At 37.6% G+C, this 16259-nt stretch overlaps 2 long non-coding RNA genes across 2 annotated transcripts; one reads left to right on the forward strand and one right to left on the reverse strand.

Annotated features, from left to right (window-relative positions):
- Nucleotides 1-567: 567 nt before the first annotated feature.
- Nucleotides 568-2313, reverse strand: LOC135941820 (uncharacterized). The gene is made up of 5 exons (XR_010575014.1): nucleotides 2104-2313; nucleotides 1731-1810; nucleotides 1575-1671; nucleotides 1015-1222; nucleotides 568-772 (listed from the first exon to the last, which is right to left on the reverse strand). It is a non-coding gene; the product is annotated as an uncharacterized LOC135941820 (long non-coding RNA).
- Nucleotides 2314-10784: 8471 nt separating this feature from the next.
- On the forward strand, nucleotides 10785-15733 carry LOC135941821 (uncharacterized). The gene is made up of 3 exons (XR_010575015.1): nucleotides 10785-10909; nucleotides 14246-14351; nucleotides 14440-15733. It is a non-coding gene; the product is annotated as an uncharacterized LOC135941821 (long non-coding RNA).
- The last annotated feature ends 526 nt before the right edge of the window (nucleotides 15734-16259 follow it).

The following is a 16259-nucleotide window of genomic DNA, read 5'->3' on the forward strand; positions in this document are numbered from 1 at the left end:
AATTAATTCAAAATTTCTTGATAAAAACAGTTTACTTTGTCTCATTTCGAGCCCAAAATAAATTAACAAACAAATTCAAATGGTTGTCAACGTTTGAAGAACAGCCAGCAGCTCCAGTACGCGTCAGCCTCCAAAATGCGTCTCCACCGCTGAGAAGGGAAAAGGTCGTTCCCAGGACTAGTGACAGGTAAGTGATTCTCGCTTTAGATCCTGATCCCACACTCGCAAGGAGGAAATCGCTAAAATCCGGCTGCAACATTTATAATAAGCCGGGACACCAACCTTTACAGGCATTATAGATTATAGCCGAACAGTTCCCATGCGATTACTGGTCAAATAAATTTTAAGCAGGCCACTCATGTGCTGAAGCGATTTCTCCTGCTGAACTTTGCAACAAATTAATACTTTAATTTGCGCAGCGATTCTCAAATTTTATTCCCACATTTACTGCAGCGAGAGGGAGTTTTCAAGCAGCGCAGCTGAGAACCTGCAGTTTTAAAATTTTTTCGTGCTAATTAAATAAAGTAGGATGAAAAGAAAGAAGAGCCAAGATTAAATACAGTGAATATTTATTTGAAAGGTGGTTTAGGGGTGAGAGAGGGGAGGGGGCGAATCACAGGCAATGGCTATAGACGTTGGTTTGGAAGGTGGTGTCCCTGAAGGTGGCACTCGGCCTCGCTCAGCTCTCAGCTGGTGGCGCGAATCAGAGAAGCGGCCCGGGCCCGAGTGCTGCACCCGCTCGCGCGCCGACGCTCACTTCGTCGCCAGACCGCTGAAACAAGAGTCCATAATTAAAATCGAAACTTAACTCAAACCAGGCGAAGACAAAGATGGCGTTATAAACACCCTACCCTGACTCAGGTTTATTCTTTTTAAGAAATAATTAATTAAAAAAGGCCAGAAAGCAAATTCAGATAAATTTTCACACTAACTAAGGGTATTTACCCTGATGTCAGGTCGGGGAGTTCTCAGCTTCTTATAGAACTGAAGGTAAATGAATTAGGATGAGCATACCTGAAGGTGATCTCGTCAGTGCTGCTGGTGCGCACCTGGCCCTTCGACGAAGGGTTCAAATTGCGGCCGCTCAACACCGACGTCTCGAACGGCAAGTCGGAGTCGCTCCACCTCCGAGTCGCTGCCCTGGGTGTCCTCCTGCTTCTGCCAATCAGGGTCAACCCTCGTCAGGTAAGCAGCTCCTCACGCAACAGCTGCTCTCACGTGTCTGCAAATAAAAAAAATTTCAGGGTCAATTTTTAATTTTCTTTCCGACTTTTGACAATTTAACACCTAATAAATCCAGTTTTTGCAAAGTTAGAGAGCTGAAAATTTGGTTTACTAGATAAAACGACTCTTTGATTTTATTTCTCAGGTTCCAGACCTATCAGGATGGAGCAAAAAAATTCATTCAGAGCAGAAAATTGCGAAAAACAAATTTTTGTCACCTCCGCTCCAACTAAAGCAGCCTTTTTAAACTGTACCCTGAGTGAAATTAAGGACTAATTCAGATTAAAGCCATTTCTTTGAACAAACCGGTTCATGTTTAAATTTAAATAAAATTTTTAAAGCTTGCTTACGTCGCCAACCTGGTGCTGGACGTGGGCCGCCACTTGGACCGTCTCCTCGCCAGCCAATTTATTCGCCCAGCACATTTCCATGGTCCTCCAGGCGAACCTGAATTTTAATTTACATATAATAAAATGTGGAAATTCAGGGTCAGGGTAAAAACGCACCTATGAGTTTCTTAAAGAGACCTGACGCCACCAGGAAGAGCCGCTGACCCGCGGCCACCCACAGGTCCTCAAGGTACCAACTGAAAGGTAAAAGAGTAATTATTTTAAGGAAAAATTGAACGTCCCGAGAGAAAATTTTATTCTTTTTTTACAAATATATTCTGTATGCATAATTACGTGTTTAAATTGTAATTAATTTTTAAAATTAAGGAAATCATAATCGTTGAATTCCACGAACTTAATGTCTCAATTCTAAACGTATTGCAACTAATGAACCATTACACAGCTCTGAATCATTTCAAAGGTGCGCCCTGCAGGGTCGAAGGGCCCTTTAAATCTCTGCAGGAGCTATAATTTCAGGTTTTTTTAATACCTTGGCGACCTGGTTTCCGCACTTCTCGAGCGGCTCCATGCACTTGTTGAACGTGTCGCCGCTCTTTTTCCGTAACTTGCCGAGCACGGCCTTGTCTGGCGGCGCCAACAGCGGCGCCGAAAAGTGCAAGCGCCGCATCGCCGCCGATCGTCTGCAAACCGCGAAAAACGAGTCAAATCCGAAACAATTCGCGAGACATAAACGCCGCAAAAACACGGCCGCGGCCAAATCAGCTGCTCTGCTCTTGCTCTATAGTTATACATTTTTTGTGGCCGTGAAGAAGCAAAGCGGTGAGTAATAGTGAGAGAGATGCTGCCCTCGCGTAGCAACTTCGAGAGTTTTCTGCTGCGAGTAAGAACTGTGACTGTGACGTCTCTCAATTCGACCTCTTTAAGCGCGAAAGCCACGTTTTCTCTGTGGATTGTGGAAGAGGTTAATTCCAGCTGCGTGTCGATCGAGTAATTTTCTAGAGAGACAAATTTAATAGAAGCGAGGAACAGTCGAACAAATTAAATAGTAAATACGTCAAGCATCGCACCATGCTACCTTTTTATGTTATGAAACATTTAAAAATAAATAAAACCATAAAATTATTCCTGAATGAAAATTAGTCTCTGCTGATGTGATATAATTTTTGAATAAAATAGAAAGCAACTACCGGAATAGTGGAAACTACTTTGATGTGAAAAAATTTAGCTAGTTGATCTTGTTTGTTTTTTGGTGCTGATTAGAAAGAAGTAGAGTTGTCAAGGCCGCTTTTGCGTTATCGCGATTTGTGTGTTCAGAGAGGAGGTTGCGGCAGCTGGCAGGAGAAAAAAATAAGAACAGTGAAGCGGTCGCGGCGGCTGGAATAAAAAGCAGCGTCTAGAGGAGACTGAAGAAATACCGCATGGCGCACTCTGTCGTGATCAAATAAATTTATTGGAATTAACGAGCAGCAATTAAAGGCGAACTGGCCTCGGCACGACGGACACGGGCATATAATTCATCGTGATTTGATTTTTTTTTCAATTTATGGCAGGAAATAAATTGACCAAAATATTGCAAATTCGATTTATTAACTGTGATGATATTTGGTTTACAGACGAAATGTGATGAGATTTTCGAATTTTCTGGGATTTGAAAGTACATTTTGAATTATATCAGGATAATAAAAATGACACATCGTCAAGACCATCTTTAATTCGGAAATTAAATCAATTTAGCCTTCGTGGAGCTCCTCCTCTGGACAGAATTAAACAAAAAAAACGCTCCTCTTAATTCGTTACCAACGATTTTGCAAAAAAAAGAAAGGTCAAAGGTTGGGCGGGAACACTGAGACGAATGTGTGGCTGCTCGCGCGATCACCTTTTGGTCCTGAGTCCGGAGCGCGTCCATTGGAAAAATATTCCCATTCTTGGCTGAAACTCCGATGCAAATATTTTCACTACAAATACGATAGTGTTACTTTTCACCATGATTTTATTGTGCGAGAATTTGCATCTCGCAAAGCAATAAATCTTCATCGGTTGCATACTTTCACTTGCTGCAGGCGCGTTTTTTCCAAGGAACGTATTACGCATTTCATCAAAAATCTAAAATAGTAAAAAAAACAAAGTGACATGCTTGTCGTGACAAAGAAAAGCATCATTTTTTTTTATCTTTGCGTCACGCAAAATTTTGTTAAAAAGTAAAATTGTGGCCACATTTAGATGCGAGCGGCAGAAAAATGCAATGAAAAATAAAACAGTGCCTGAGGAAAGTGCTTCTCAGACCAAATAAAGAAAAACAGAAGATTTCGAAGTAAAGAAATGCGTCCCCCTAGTTAAGTTTGAGACTTATTGAGCGAACATAAAATGCATTAAATATTTCTATCGGAACAATTTTATTGTAAATCTTGTGAACGATGCTGGAACACGATGTTTTCTGCAGCCGTCACTCCTTGAAGACTAGACTCGTGGCTTTTTTTGGTGCAGCGCCGGCAATCGCCAAATTGACAGCATTTCGAGCAGGAAAATGAGCAAACTGCACTTTAGTCTCATTCCTCTGCTCTCGAAGCACAATCTGAGTTTTAATTTCGTGGCTCGAGGCGAAAGGCGAATTCACAGACACAAATTATTGTATGGTAATGCTTTGACACCGCGCATTTGGTCAAATTTAGGCTGCCGCCGCGAGTGAGTTGAACAGACACACGGAGCCTGAATCAAAATAATTTTTGTTCTTGGCTGTCGGTCGGGAGAGATTACATTTCGTGAATTTCGCCGCGCTGCGGTGAGCACTCGAGCAGCCGCAGTTAATTATTTAAATAACAGAAACAGGCTGAAAAAACAGAAATTAAAGAAAATGAAGGTTTTTGTGGTTTTCTTAAAACTGATAGTATTTTTGTGACGTGTAAAACGTCCTAATTAATTTCTTTCCTGCGTCCACGAGATTTTTTACTTGCAAATATTCCAAACGAAGAAATTTTTCCTGTCAATGAGGAGTTCTATAGTAAAATCCTCGAAATCACTGAAGCCAGCAGATTTTTAAGGCTCTAACAGCGACTGCTGGGAATTTGATAGCGCTAATTTTGTTAACGGTATTTTAAATTCTTTTTCAATTTATAAAAAGCCCACAGTGTGTTGTGTCCTAATTTGTCTGCAGAATTGCTGAAAAAGCTAATAATTTATGCACATTTTTATCTTTTGATGACTTAAGGAAGATTGAAAGGATAAGAACCAGTTTATAATCGCCATATATTTTAAAAAAAACGCTAGATTGGAAATGAAGAAGAAAAGGCCATTGTTTAGTTAAAATTTAAAACCCACGATTCACCATTTTTTTTGTGATACACGCGGTGGGCGACAGACGGAGCGCGAAGCAAGGCTCTCCTTGCCGCAAACAAGTGGTCTCTGACGTTTTCCCTGTCGCCTTAAAATCTCGGGAGCATTTACATTAAAACGCCGAGAGCAGCCAGCAGCAGTGCGTCTCGTGTATCGTGTGTGCTATGACGAATTAGGAGCATCCCTCGCCCTCTGCTGAAGCGGTGAGTTTGGAAAATGCTCTTTTCCGACCGTGAATTTGATCTGCACGAGAGCAGCGTTTATTATTCTTGACATAATTGTGTCCGGTTGTGCAAAAGTAAGGTTTTTTACATCGACTTATTAGCAAATAACATATAATAATATGCTACATTTTTTGCACACCTCTGCGTTTTAAAAATTTAAGTATTTTATTTCTTGTATGTATGATGTATATAAATACAATCTTTATCTTATCTTCATTATGTCTAGGGCTGTGAAAAATGACAGATGTTTTGGGAAAATGCTCGTTATTTTTGTAGCCCAAATTGAACGGTCTTTTGGAAGATTTAGACGATTTTTGGTTTCGTTTGAATAATGGCTCAAAATTGTATAAATTTTTCTCTTGAGATAATTGTGCACATTTTCGCAAAAGTTTTTTTAATTCATTAAGCAAACGCAAGATTTTTAACGCACCTCTGCTAATTGAGGCTCGACGCTTTATTTATTAATTTTTAAATACTGTATTTCTTGCGTGGTTTATACAAGAGCAGGGTGTACTATAGACCCGGTTTCTACGAATTTCCATTATTTTAAATTCCTCGAGAGTGAATAAGTCATCAGCTGACTGGTTCAAAAACGCGGAAAGAATTCTTATTTTTTGCGACACACTAAAAAATCCCTGCAACCCTGGCACTTCCCAATTGTTATTTGTGCGTGTGCTGGTTCCATATATTAACCCGAATATAATTCGTGTTATTGTTGCTAGCACCCTCGCAACCAAACCCTTTTCACATAGCCTACTTCGTTTAGCTAATTAAATTATTTAATTCGTGCGCGACTCTGGTTTTATTTTGTCAGCTGACGCGTCAAATGTCGGAATTTAGAATTTGAAACGAAAATAAAAACGAATTAATTATTTCACACTATTTGTGTGCTCCATTGCTCCGCAATTATGAGTAATTTTAACAACCACGCGCATGCATGGGTCTCTTCCGCTGCAATTAGGTCGTGGCTGCCGGAAAGCTGATAAATTCGATCGGCCCGCGCGCCCGCCGCCGACTATGAGGACCAGCGAGGTCGAATTATACTTACATTTTTAGTAAAAAGTGACAGTTGGTCTAACTGGTCAGGTTTTTTTAGGATTATAAGCCTCGCCGTCGCCGAAAAACTGGAAAAGTAAAGCAATTTTAACACTAGTTAGAGAAAAACTGGAAATTTAATCAGCAAGGCCTTACCGAGTGGAGCTTTGGACCAACGTTGTTTTTACTGAAAATCTAGAAAAAATAGGGAATCTGGGTCTTATACTGTCGATTAATTTTGACAAATTTTAGTTTTTCAAAATTGTCAATTTTAGCAAAGAGTCTGATTTTGGCCTTTGGCCTCAGCACCCAGCTAGAAAATTTTCAGATATATTCCCTGGAAATTCGTGCTCGCTTCTCTTCTTGCTCGTTTTGATCCATCGGGGTCAGGTTCGTGTTTTTCTCCGTGTGTGTTCTCTGACGTCATCCCTCTCGCAATTATTATAAATCTCAGAAGCATTACGTTCGGCGTAATGAGAGTAGACACTTCTCTCCTTTCCTCTTAATGCGTCTTTATTCTTTCGAGTGAGCCGAAATTCTCGCGTGTGTTAAGCGATACGACGGATTAGGCGCGCCTTTCGACCTGCGCTGTTCTATTCTACACATAATACAATATAAAAAACAGCAGTTTTTTTCGCATTAAGGGTGGCTACCTAGCGGGAAGGGTGCGCTTTTGAAATTTATTTTACGGCGAGGACAATGAACATTGGTTTTCTCACTGTACGAAACATAAGAGTCGAGTTATTTATTTTTTAAGGTGCAAAAATGTGGTTTGTAACATTACGTAATATTGGTTTTCGGGGCCCTTGCGGGGCCCTGTGGGCCGCACGGCGGTGATTCTTCCACCAGTCGATGCCTCTCAGCGGGGCACGCGTCCGCCCGTGATCAGTTTGCCAAAATTTGACCATTTATTGAATTACTGCAATTTTAAGAAGGTTAGAATTTCTAGAAAAATTAAAAATTTCAAAAAATATCTGCACCTCGACCCGAAATGTTCCCTGATATGCCACCTAGCCATCTGATACTGATTTGCGTATTAGTTGATTCAAATTTTGTGACAGTTTTATCAACCTGTTTGACTTTCTAGGAAAAGGGATTTTTTTATTTCGAAAATTCCCGCACGGAATTATGTCAATAAATTCATAATTCAGCGACCCGAAATTTATTTTGGAATCTTTTGAGACCTATTACGAGCCGATATAATAATAATTCTAGGAGGAGATAGAAATTGAAGCTTGAAAAACGTGATTTTGCAATTTTCTCCTTTAGAATAAAATATAAATAAAACGTATTTTTTTCCAAAACGCGGACCCAAAAAGGGTTCCCAACTATTTAACCTTATGCAGACTACCATCACCCGTCTACATTCAGATTTTGAGATTTTTAGAGGCCATAGAAAAATAAAATTTCGATTTTTTTCTTGGGATTTTTCGCTTTCATCCGACTTGGAGAACACAAATAACAATGGTTTAATTTTTCTCAAAATGCAACCGCTCGTTCTATCCTCGACACAGACCTCTCGTAAGATAGGTATTTAGATCGGCTTTAATGGGCAATACCCTGATGACCTTTTTCAGGGTTACCCGACCTGAGATCGTGTCCACGGCGCGTTTTTCATGCTATTTTCTCTACTTTCGAACATGTTTGGCGATGCTTAGCGATTCTTTTTCTCCCTCGCCTCTCACCAACCTTCCTCAGGTTGCACCACCATTTTGTTAGCGTCATTAGTAATTTTTGGCTGCTCCTAGTTTCACAATGCTCATTTAAGCGCTGAGAGCGGACACGCGCAGCGCCCCGGCGACTTTTTCAGTTTTCGCGATTCTTTCATTGATGAAGGTTTTCTAAATATCGGGCTATTTGGCCCTGCGATTGTTTTGAGAATTAATTTTTTCGGATTTGCACTCGCGCGGAGGAGTGCAAATACTGTATATGCAACGTGCGCCCGGCTGTTCGTTCAGCCAGGCGCGCTTCTTGATTACCGCCGGCGCCGGCATGCTCTCTTTTCGGCCGGATGTACGTGACTAACTCTTCAAAATATCCATTTAGATTTTGTTTTTTGTGCGCGTGCAACCAAAATATTTTGCACAATCTTAAATTTCGCGACGTGCGTGATGCTCGCAGAGCAAAATAATGGTTTTATTTTTCATTAAAATTCGACCGATTGTTCGATTCTCAACCGCGACCCCTCATAAGATTGGTATTTGATTCGGCTATAGCTTGCAGTATCCTAACGACCTTTTTCAGGATACCCTACCCTGAGATGGGTCCCGGAGCCACTTTTCGCGATACTCTTCCAACGCCGCCACCCATTTTGCCTCTTCGTAAAAAATCACTCGCCACAAATCTTCAAGTGAGAAGCGCGCTTGATATTCTTCAGATATTAATTAAGCTTTGTTTTGCAAAACTAAGACTCTCTCACTCCCTTATACTTTCATCGCAGTGGCAGTCGTCCTGCCAAGAACGAATAACAATGGATTTTAATCAGTGGAGGGATAGGTGTGAAATAAAATCCCATTGGGCAGGAAAAAACGTTCGCCTTTTCGCTTCGATTTAGCTTCGGCCCTCGAATTTAGGAGATTGAGTTAGTTTTTCGAACAATTTTCAAGCCTTTTCCTTAAATTTCATTTTAAGTCCTTGATTATGACTTTGAAAATATAAAAAATGGGCGCTTTGTTCCTTAAAAAGTGACCTGACAGAATTCTTCTAGGGCCAAAACACCGAATGGCCTTTGCCTTTGAGCAGCAAGTTCACCTGCTCTCGTTCGTTTTGAATATTTTCTCGCATTTCATTTGCTTAAATACAACAAGGGGGCCTAGGGTTGACCTAGGAAGGTCCAAATTGACATTCACCCTGACGTGACCCTGAGCAATGGGGTCCGGAAAGCGATCTGTGTTGATTCCCGCCGGTCAGGCGTCGAAATAATAAGAGATGCACTTGAAATAATAGGGGCTGCCATTAATAAATAATTTATATTAAATTTTGTTCATAATTAAATATCTTAAATCTATGAAGAGATTCTTAATTCTTATGTGAAGTTCCTAGCGAGCGTAAAAAGTAAACGGACAAAATATTAAAGTTTAAATAATTTATATTAAAAACAATTATTTCGCTTTATATTTTTTAATTCGAAAACCAAATTGGTAATTGATCCGCGCATTACTATATATAAAAATTTACAAAATAATCTCAAATTTACTGCCATTAACGCCTCTTTTTACACTAAACTTGATATTCTACTTCTCGATATACATATGAAGTTATCGAAAATAACATTTATTAAAAATGAATTAAAATAAAGGATTTATTCGCTTAACAAGATCTCCTGCATTTCAGGTTTATATACAGATGTTGCCACACAATGGAAGATTTATTGAAAAAAGGTATTTAGAAACACCCCTAGTAACCATCAAGGTTGATCAAGAGTCATTTGATTTGCTGTTGAAATTCAAGAAGGGTAAAAGTTGCTCATTTTGATGAAATTCTTTTTGGGAAGTTAAAATCTCGTTCATGGCTACCAAATTTGACAATTTTTGTTTTGGTCAGGTAACGGCAAGTGCGATTTTGAAGCATTCTTGAATTGGTCTTGAACTTCAACAATCATGATATTATGGTCTTTTTGAAAAAACTCATGTTTGGAAATTATTTAATGAGCTTCAAAATGACCGAATTCATTATCATTAACTAAGTTAAATGAAGTGCTTTGCTGATACTAGCACTCTTGACACGTCAAGACTGAATCAAATTTGATCAAGGTTGATTTAAAATAGAAGAAAAATTATTTTCAAGAAAATTTCTTAAAATCGTTGAAATTGCCCAAATCAAAAATTGGGGGAGAAGGGTTTGCTACCCCAATTTATTCAACTTATTCAAGTCTGATTCAGATCTGCTTTAGGCTTGAATCAGTCTTGAAATATTTTTGCGATGTTAAATAATCTGTTCACGTGAGCAAAAAATCAAATGAAAACACATTTCCAATTAATTCGAGGTGAATTTAATTTTTCCGCGGACTTGTAAATTATTCCATCCTTGAGTGTGTGGACTTAGTGCCATCGCGCGCTCTCGCTTATTGCCTCGCGCGTTCGTCGCACTGTCGCCACTGTCGCTCGCGCTGCCAGCCAACGCAACAGCTGGTTTGGATTGCATCATCTTCATGTCTGGCGGCCGCGGATGTTTATCTCCTTTGTTTTAAGTGGTTTTTGTGACAGATCAACTGCATAACGGACCCTAAATCGGATGATGGATGTCGTACAAGGTAAGGGCTTTGATTTTACATGAATTTGGTCGCGGGGGTACGGGTAATACGCGCAGAGTTTGGTTTGTTTTGGTTTAGTACCAAAAAACACAAGCTCAAAAATTTCAATTTCTGTTTGTTTTTGTCGTTTTTATTAACTTAAACATTAAATAGGCGATGTAATTTTCCAATATCATTCGTTCTGGTGTTGCATCACGTCTCAAAAATTAGTTTTTGTCCATAATTTTGGCTAAAGAGTTCATTTTTAAGACACGTACATTTAATGTTTGTAGTTTTTACTCTTATTTGTGTCGGTTGTTTATTCATAATGAATTTTTGAAAAATGTATACATGCATGATATAATTTGTTGTTATTGTTTTTCCGTTATAGGAGGAGCCTTTTTCCCAAGAGGAAAAGAAGAATCCTTTTTTGTTGCTGTTGCATCAGCGATCTGTTTTCGGGCACCCAGATGGACGGCTGGAAAGAAAATTTTTGCTGTGCAGCCTTCAATAAGGTAATATATTTAATATTAAAATTAATTTTCCTTAACAGCGAACATCAGCCAGTTCCCAGAGTTCCAGATTTTAATCAAAATTTGGAACTTTTTGGACACTGGTTGACCAGCCAGTTCTTGACGTGTTTCTAATAGTTAAAACCAGATATTTTACTAGCTTAAATTTTCGGCTTTTCTTAGTTGGATGGATTTATGGCTATGATAAATTTTTTCCTGCAAAAACAGTGTTCAATTTAAAATTTTTTTAAGTTGGAAATAGCCTTTAATTTTTAAAATTTCAGGTGAAACTTTTTAACTTACCAGAATTTTAGCAATTAAGTTTCTAATAATAGCCGATATTTTTTTGCCAATTTAGCTGGTCAAAATCTGGATCTAACCGGCTTGCTAAAAATTAATTAAAAAAACCAACACTTTCGAAACTTGCTTTCGGAGTGTCACAGGTCACAAGATCATTGAAAATTGATAGAATTGAGTGCATGAATCATAATATTCCATACTAATCGATACTGCATGTTTGGCCAACCGACTAAAGTTAAGTTTTTATTATTATTATTTCTATAATACCTCACAAACAATTTTGAAAATTATGTTACCACTTAGAAAAAACTATTTAATTTTTTCCCCTACTTAAGTGACAGGTTTCAGACCATTTCACATTTTAAAAAATGTTGATTATTTTATATAAAATATTAATTGATATTAGGATATCTCATCGGTCGATCAGCATTAAATTTTAATTTTTCATTCTTATTCGAAAATTTTCTGATTGAATTAAATAATATTTAATATTTTTCAGTATGGTTTTAAATTATGACTGACTTAAATGAGACTTAAAAACTCCTCTTGAGAAAACACCAACTTGTCCACAGTCTGGAGCCTGGACTATAAATTGAACAACTTTCCTGAAGACCCAAAAATGACAGGTTCATAAAATTAGTTCATTTGTTTTTAATTTTTTGAAATTGAATTCGAAATTAAAAAATAGAATCATTACAAATTTTTAATGTTGATTGTACCATCTTGTAGAGTTAGTATTTAATGTTTTAACGTACAATGAACTTTAATATTCTATCCTATATAATATTCCAAATATGAGATAAAGTTTTCGCAAATAAGTTAAAAAAATATAATTTTTTATCAAATAATAATTACTTTTGAAGTATTTGTTAAAAAAAAACTTTTTCTTTCCCACAAAATATATTTCATATAGGGTGCCAGCATTTCAACCAGTTTCCTGCACTTCCGCATATTTAGAAATTTAACTTAATTTATAAGGAGTTTTCCTTTATCATGCTTTATCCCACATACATGTGTGAAAAAAAGAAAATAGCAGTTATTTGTGAGAATGGAGGTCGATTGGACGCGATTTTTCAGCGTTGAAATTATTAGGTGGCAGTCATATTATTTGCTTAAAGTAATTGTTCTAATAGATGGTGAAATTCCAAATTTGAAGCTCGGGAATGGGGGCGTTCCCTATTTTTTCGGTACCTAAAAAATACCCGAAAAACTAATTCTGTAAATGAATTCTAAACTGCAACTCTTGACTGCGTTGAGTTATCACCTTGAAATTTTCACTGCCCAACCTAGTTTTTGATCCTAAACAACTTTTGCCTTTACAAAAAATTCGCAGGTCAAAGGTCAAGGTCACCTTTTGCGACCTGTTTTTGAAAATTCAAAATTGAGAGATGATAGAACCTTTAGATTTTTTTGGGGTTCAGGGCTGAAATGTAGCCCGTGAAATTCTGCACAAGCACTACAAGTTTCATAGGTGCAATCGCGATAGTTTTTGCTGCAATTTGAATTTGAAGTTTGAAAAACTGCTCGAGGCCGCTTGACCGCGCATGCACTCTGAGCGGCGAGTGCGCCTCTTGTTCGTCAAGTTGTTTTCGCATTTCTCTTGCTTAGAAACAGCAAGAGGGCCTAGGGTAGACCAAGGAAGGTTGAAATCGACCTTTAGGATCTGTCCCTGACGTGACCCTGAGATACGAAATATCGAAAATTTCCAATTTCATCGAACTTGGTGTCTTTTTATAGGTTTTCACCACTGTACAGCTCAAATATTCAGCCAAAACTGCCGAATGACAATCCTGAAACCAGTTCTTGAAATAATTTTGGTAGCAATTAATCCAGACGTGAATGAGTTAAAATGGTCAAAATTTTTTAGTCTTATATTTATGAAAATTACTTCAATTTTGCAAACATGAGGTTTATGATATGTGTTGATAATTAAGGATCTTATGCTTAATACTATGAAAAAATGTTATTAAATGCACTGGCAAATACGCTAATTTTAAAAACTAAAAAATTTTGTTTCCTTACTTTTTATATTTTTTTAAATATTTAATTTATTTGGTATTGCTCTAAATAAATTTTTTTAACTTATTAAAAAACGATAATTAAATTTTAACACTCAATATATGAACTTAATGTGTACGAAAAAGAAGAGTCTTATAATAAATTAAAGATTTCAAAATTTGACCATTTTTAACGTCTGGATTTATGGCTAATACTACAATTATTTCAACAACTGGTTTCAGGATTTACATTCGGCAGTTTTGGCTGTAAATTTGAGCTGTATAGTGGTGAAAACCTATAAAAAGACACCAAGTTCGATGAAATTGGAAATTTTCGAAATTTTTAATCTCAGGGTCACGTCAGGGACAGATCCTGAAGGTCGATTTCAACCTTCCTTGGTCTACCCTAGGCCCTCTTGCTGTTTTTAAGCAAGAGAAATGCGAAAAAAATCAACTTGACGAACGAGAGGCGAACTCGCCGCTCAGAGTGCATGCGCGGTCAAGCGGCCTCGAGCATGTTTTTTTCAAACTTCAAATTCGAATTGCAGCAAAACTATCGCGATTGCACCTATGAAACTTGGTGTGCTTGTGCAGAATTTCACGGGCTACATTTCAGCCCTGAACCCCAAAAAAATCGTAGCGGGCTATCATCCCTTAATTTTGAATTTTCAAAAAAAGGTCGCAAAAGGTGACCTTGACCTTCCACCTGCGAATTTTTTGTGAATGCAAAAGTTGTTCAGGATAAAAAACTAGGTTGGGCAGTGAAAATTTCAAGGTGATAACTCAACGCAGTCAAGAGTTGCAGTTTAGAATTCATTAACACAATTCGTTTTTCGGGAATTTCTAGATACCGAAAAAATAGGGAACGCCCCCATTCCCGAGCTTCAAATTTGGAATTTCACCATCTTTTAGAACAAGCACTTAAGCACTTTAAGCAAATAATATGACTGCCACCTAAAAATTTCAACGCTGTAAAATCGCGTCCAATCGACCTCCAATATCACAAAACTGCTTAATTGAATTTTAATTAATTTTTTAACAGGTCTGATGTAACTACAACTAGAGATAAATAATTTAACAAGGGACGTTCACCGGGCAGCTAGATCTACTACTTGGCCAGATTTAACAAGCAGGACAGCACGTCATGGGTAAGTGTTTCACAGTAAAAATTGTAATAATTTTGCAATTTTAAGATTGAAATATAATTTAGATGGTTAAAATGTTTTATCTCCACAGTACCAAGTGCATGCTGAGACACAAGGGCACTGCACGACACTACGAGTTGCAGCCGAAGCCAATACAGATGTTTCTGCGCGGTCTGCTCGTCTTCCGAACAAGAATGCAGAAGCGAGGCCAGGAAAGGCCAGAAAGAAAAAGAACGTTCACCAGTTATGTAAGCCCTTGGTGTTCTAAGCAGCCAGTTGGACATTGCACAGTAGTAGGACTTGAGTCTCAAGTCAAAGCATAATTAAAGCATTTAAAAAAAACATGCTGGAGCAATCCTCTCTCTGGTGGCTTTGAACACCAAGGGCATCTGCAAATGGTGAATTTTCGCTTCCCAATTTTGTCAAATTGTTCAGTTCAAATTTAAGAAATTTATAAGGTACACTGTACAGCAGCAGTTTCAGCCTTCCTTCTCAACATGTATACTTCACCTCTAAAACACATTCAAATATACGCATTACCATATTGATTTGGGTAGCCGAAACAGCTGCTGCACTGTACTTGAACATAAAATCTTTTTATATTTCATAAATATTTTAATTATCACTACAAGATGAAATAATCCAGACTTAGTTTCCCACGCTAGAGCCATTCAGATTTAATTATATTTATGATTACATCTCATCATTGTGTTTTTAATTTTGTTTTACTGTGAATTATTGTTAAAGAATTCACCAATTGCGAAAGATTAAGTGTTTGAAGCTGCAAACGGATCGCGCCACTGTCTAAAACCGTGTACTTCTGATATAAAGTTCTCAATCCTGCTGCTTATGCATTCTGCTCGTAAAATGAATTATTTGTAAGTGTTGAAACTCAAAATAAGTCCAGCCAATCAACACAGGATCGCGAGAAACATATTTTGCCATGAAAAAGTCATTCCCGGCAATTCTGTTTGCGGCGATTGGCTGGGCTGAATTTTCTTTCAGCATACATCCAAAGAAATCTAAATAGCAGGATGCATATGATAGCAGGAATAATTCTAATAAGTGTTTTCAAATAAAAATTAACTGTTGGTGCCATTTATTTACAGCTTAAAAACTATTTGTATGAGACTTTCGCAACTGTTAAAATTGTAGGGAACATTTTCAAGCTAATTACGCTTACTTGGTGTGATTTGAAGTATTGTAGCTATATACTTCTATTAATTTGGCAGATCTCAATTGACTAGTTGTATAAACCCGGTGTTCGAAGCCGTCAACGGATGGCGCAACCATAGACTTTCTTAAAACTTTAATTTTTAAGGCACATCCGTTGCGATTTCAGACTCAATCTAGCTACCGTGCATTCTTAATTAATTATGCTCACTTTTGATGTGCTGAAAACTCAAATCAGTCTAGCCGTTCGCCGTAGAAACGTTAAAAAACATTTTTTTGATTTCAAAAAATAGTTTTTCACGTTTCTACGGCGATTGGCTTAGCCGATTTTCGTTTTCAAAAGAAAGCATATATTTAATTAAGAACGCACGGTAGCTAGATTGAGTCTGAAATTGCAGCGGAAGTGCCTAAAAACTAATATTTAAGTCACTGGTTGCGCCACCAATAGGCGGCTTCGAACACTAACGGTTAATAAAATTGGTCAATAAAAAAGAAAACTGTGTATTTATAGTTAAAATGTATGTTATGTTTTGAAATGAATAAAATATTAATTGAATTTTGAAAGAATAGAAGCAATGGATTTAATTTTGAAATTCAGCCTTGATTCTTTGTTGATTTGGTCTTGACGTCAAGGAAAACAAACTTAAGTTAAAAACGTGATTAACCGAAAAACAATGCGAAAAAAGTGAAATACCCGCAAGGGGAATTTTTGGCTGACTTTGAAATTCAAGATTGATT

The sequence above is a fragment of the Cloeon dipterum genome, chromosome 4, assembly GCF_949628265.1.
Source record: "Cloeon dipterum chromosome 4, ieCloDipt1.1, whole genome shotgun sequence".
NCBI lineage: Eukaryota > Metazoa > Arthropoda > Insecta > Ephemeroptera > Baetidae > Cloeon > Cloeon dipterum.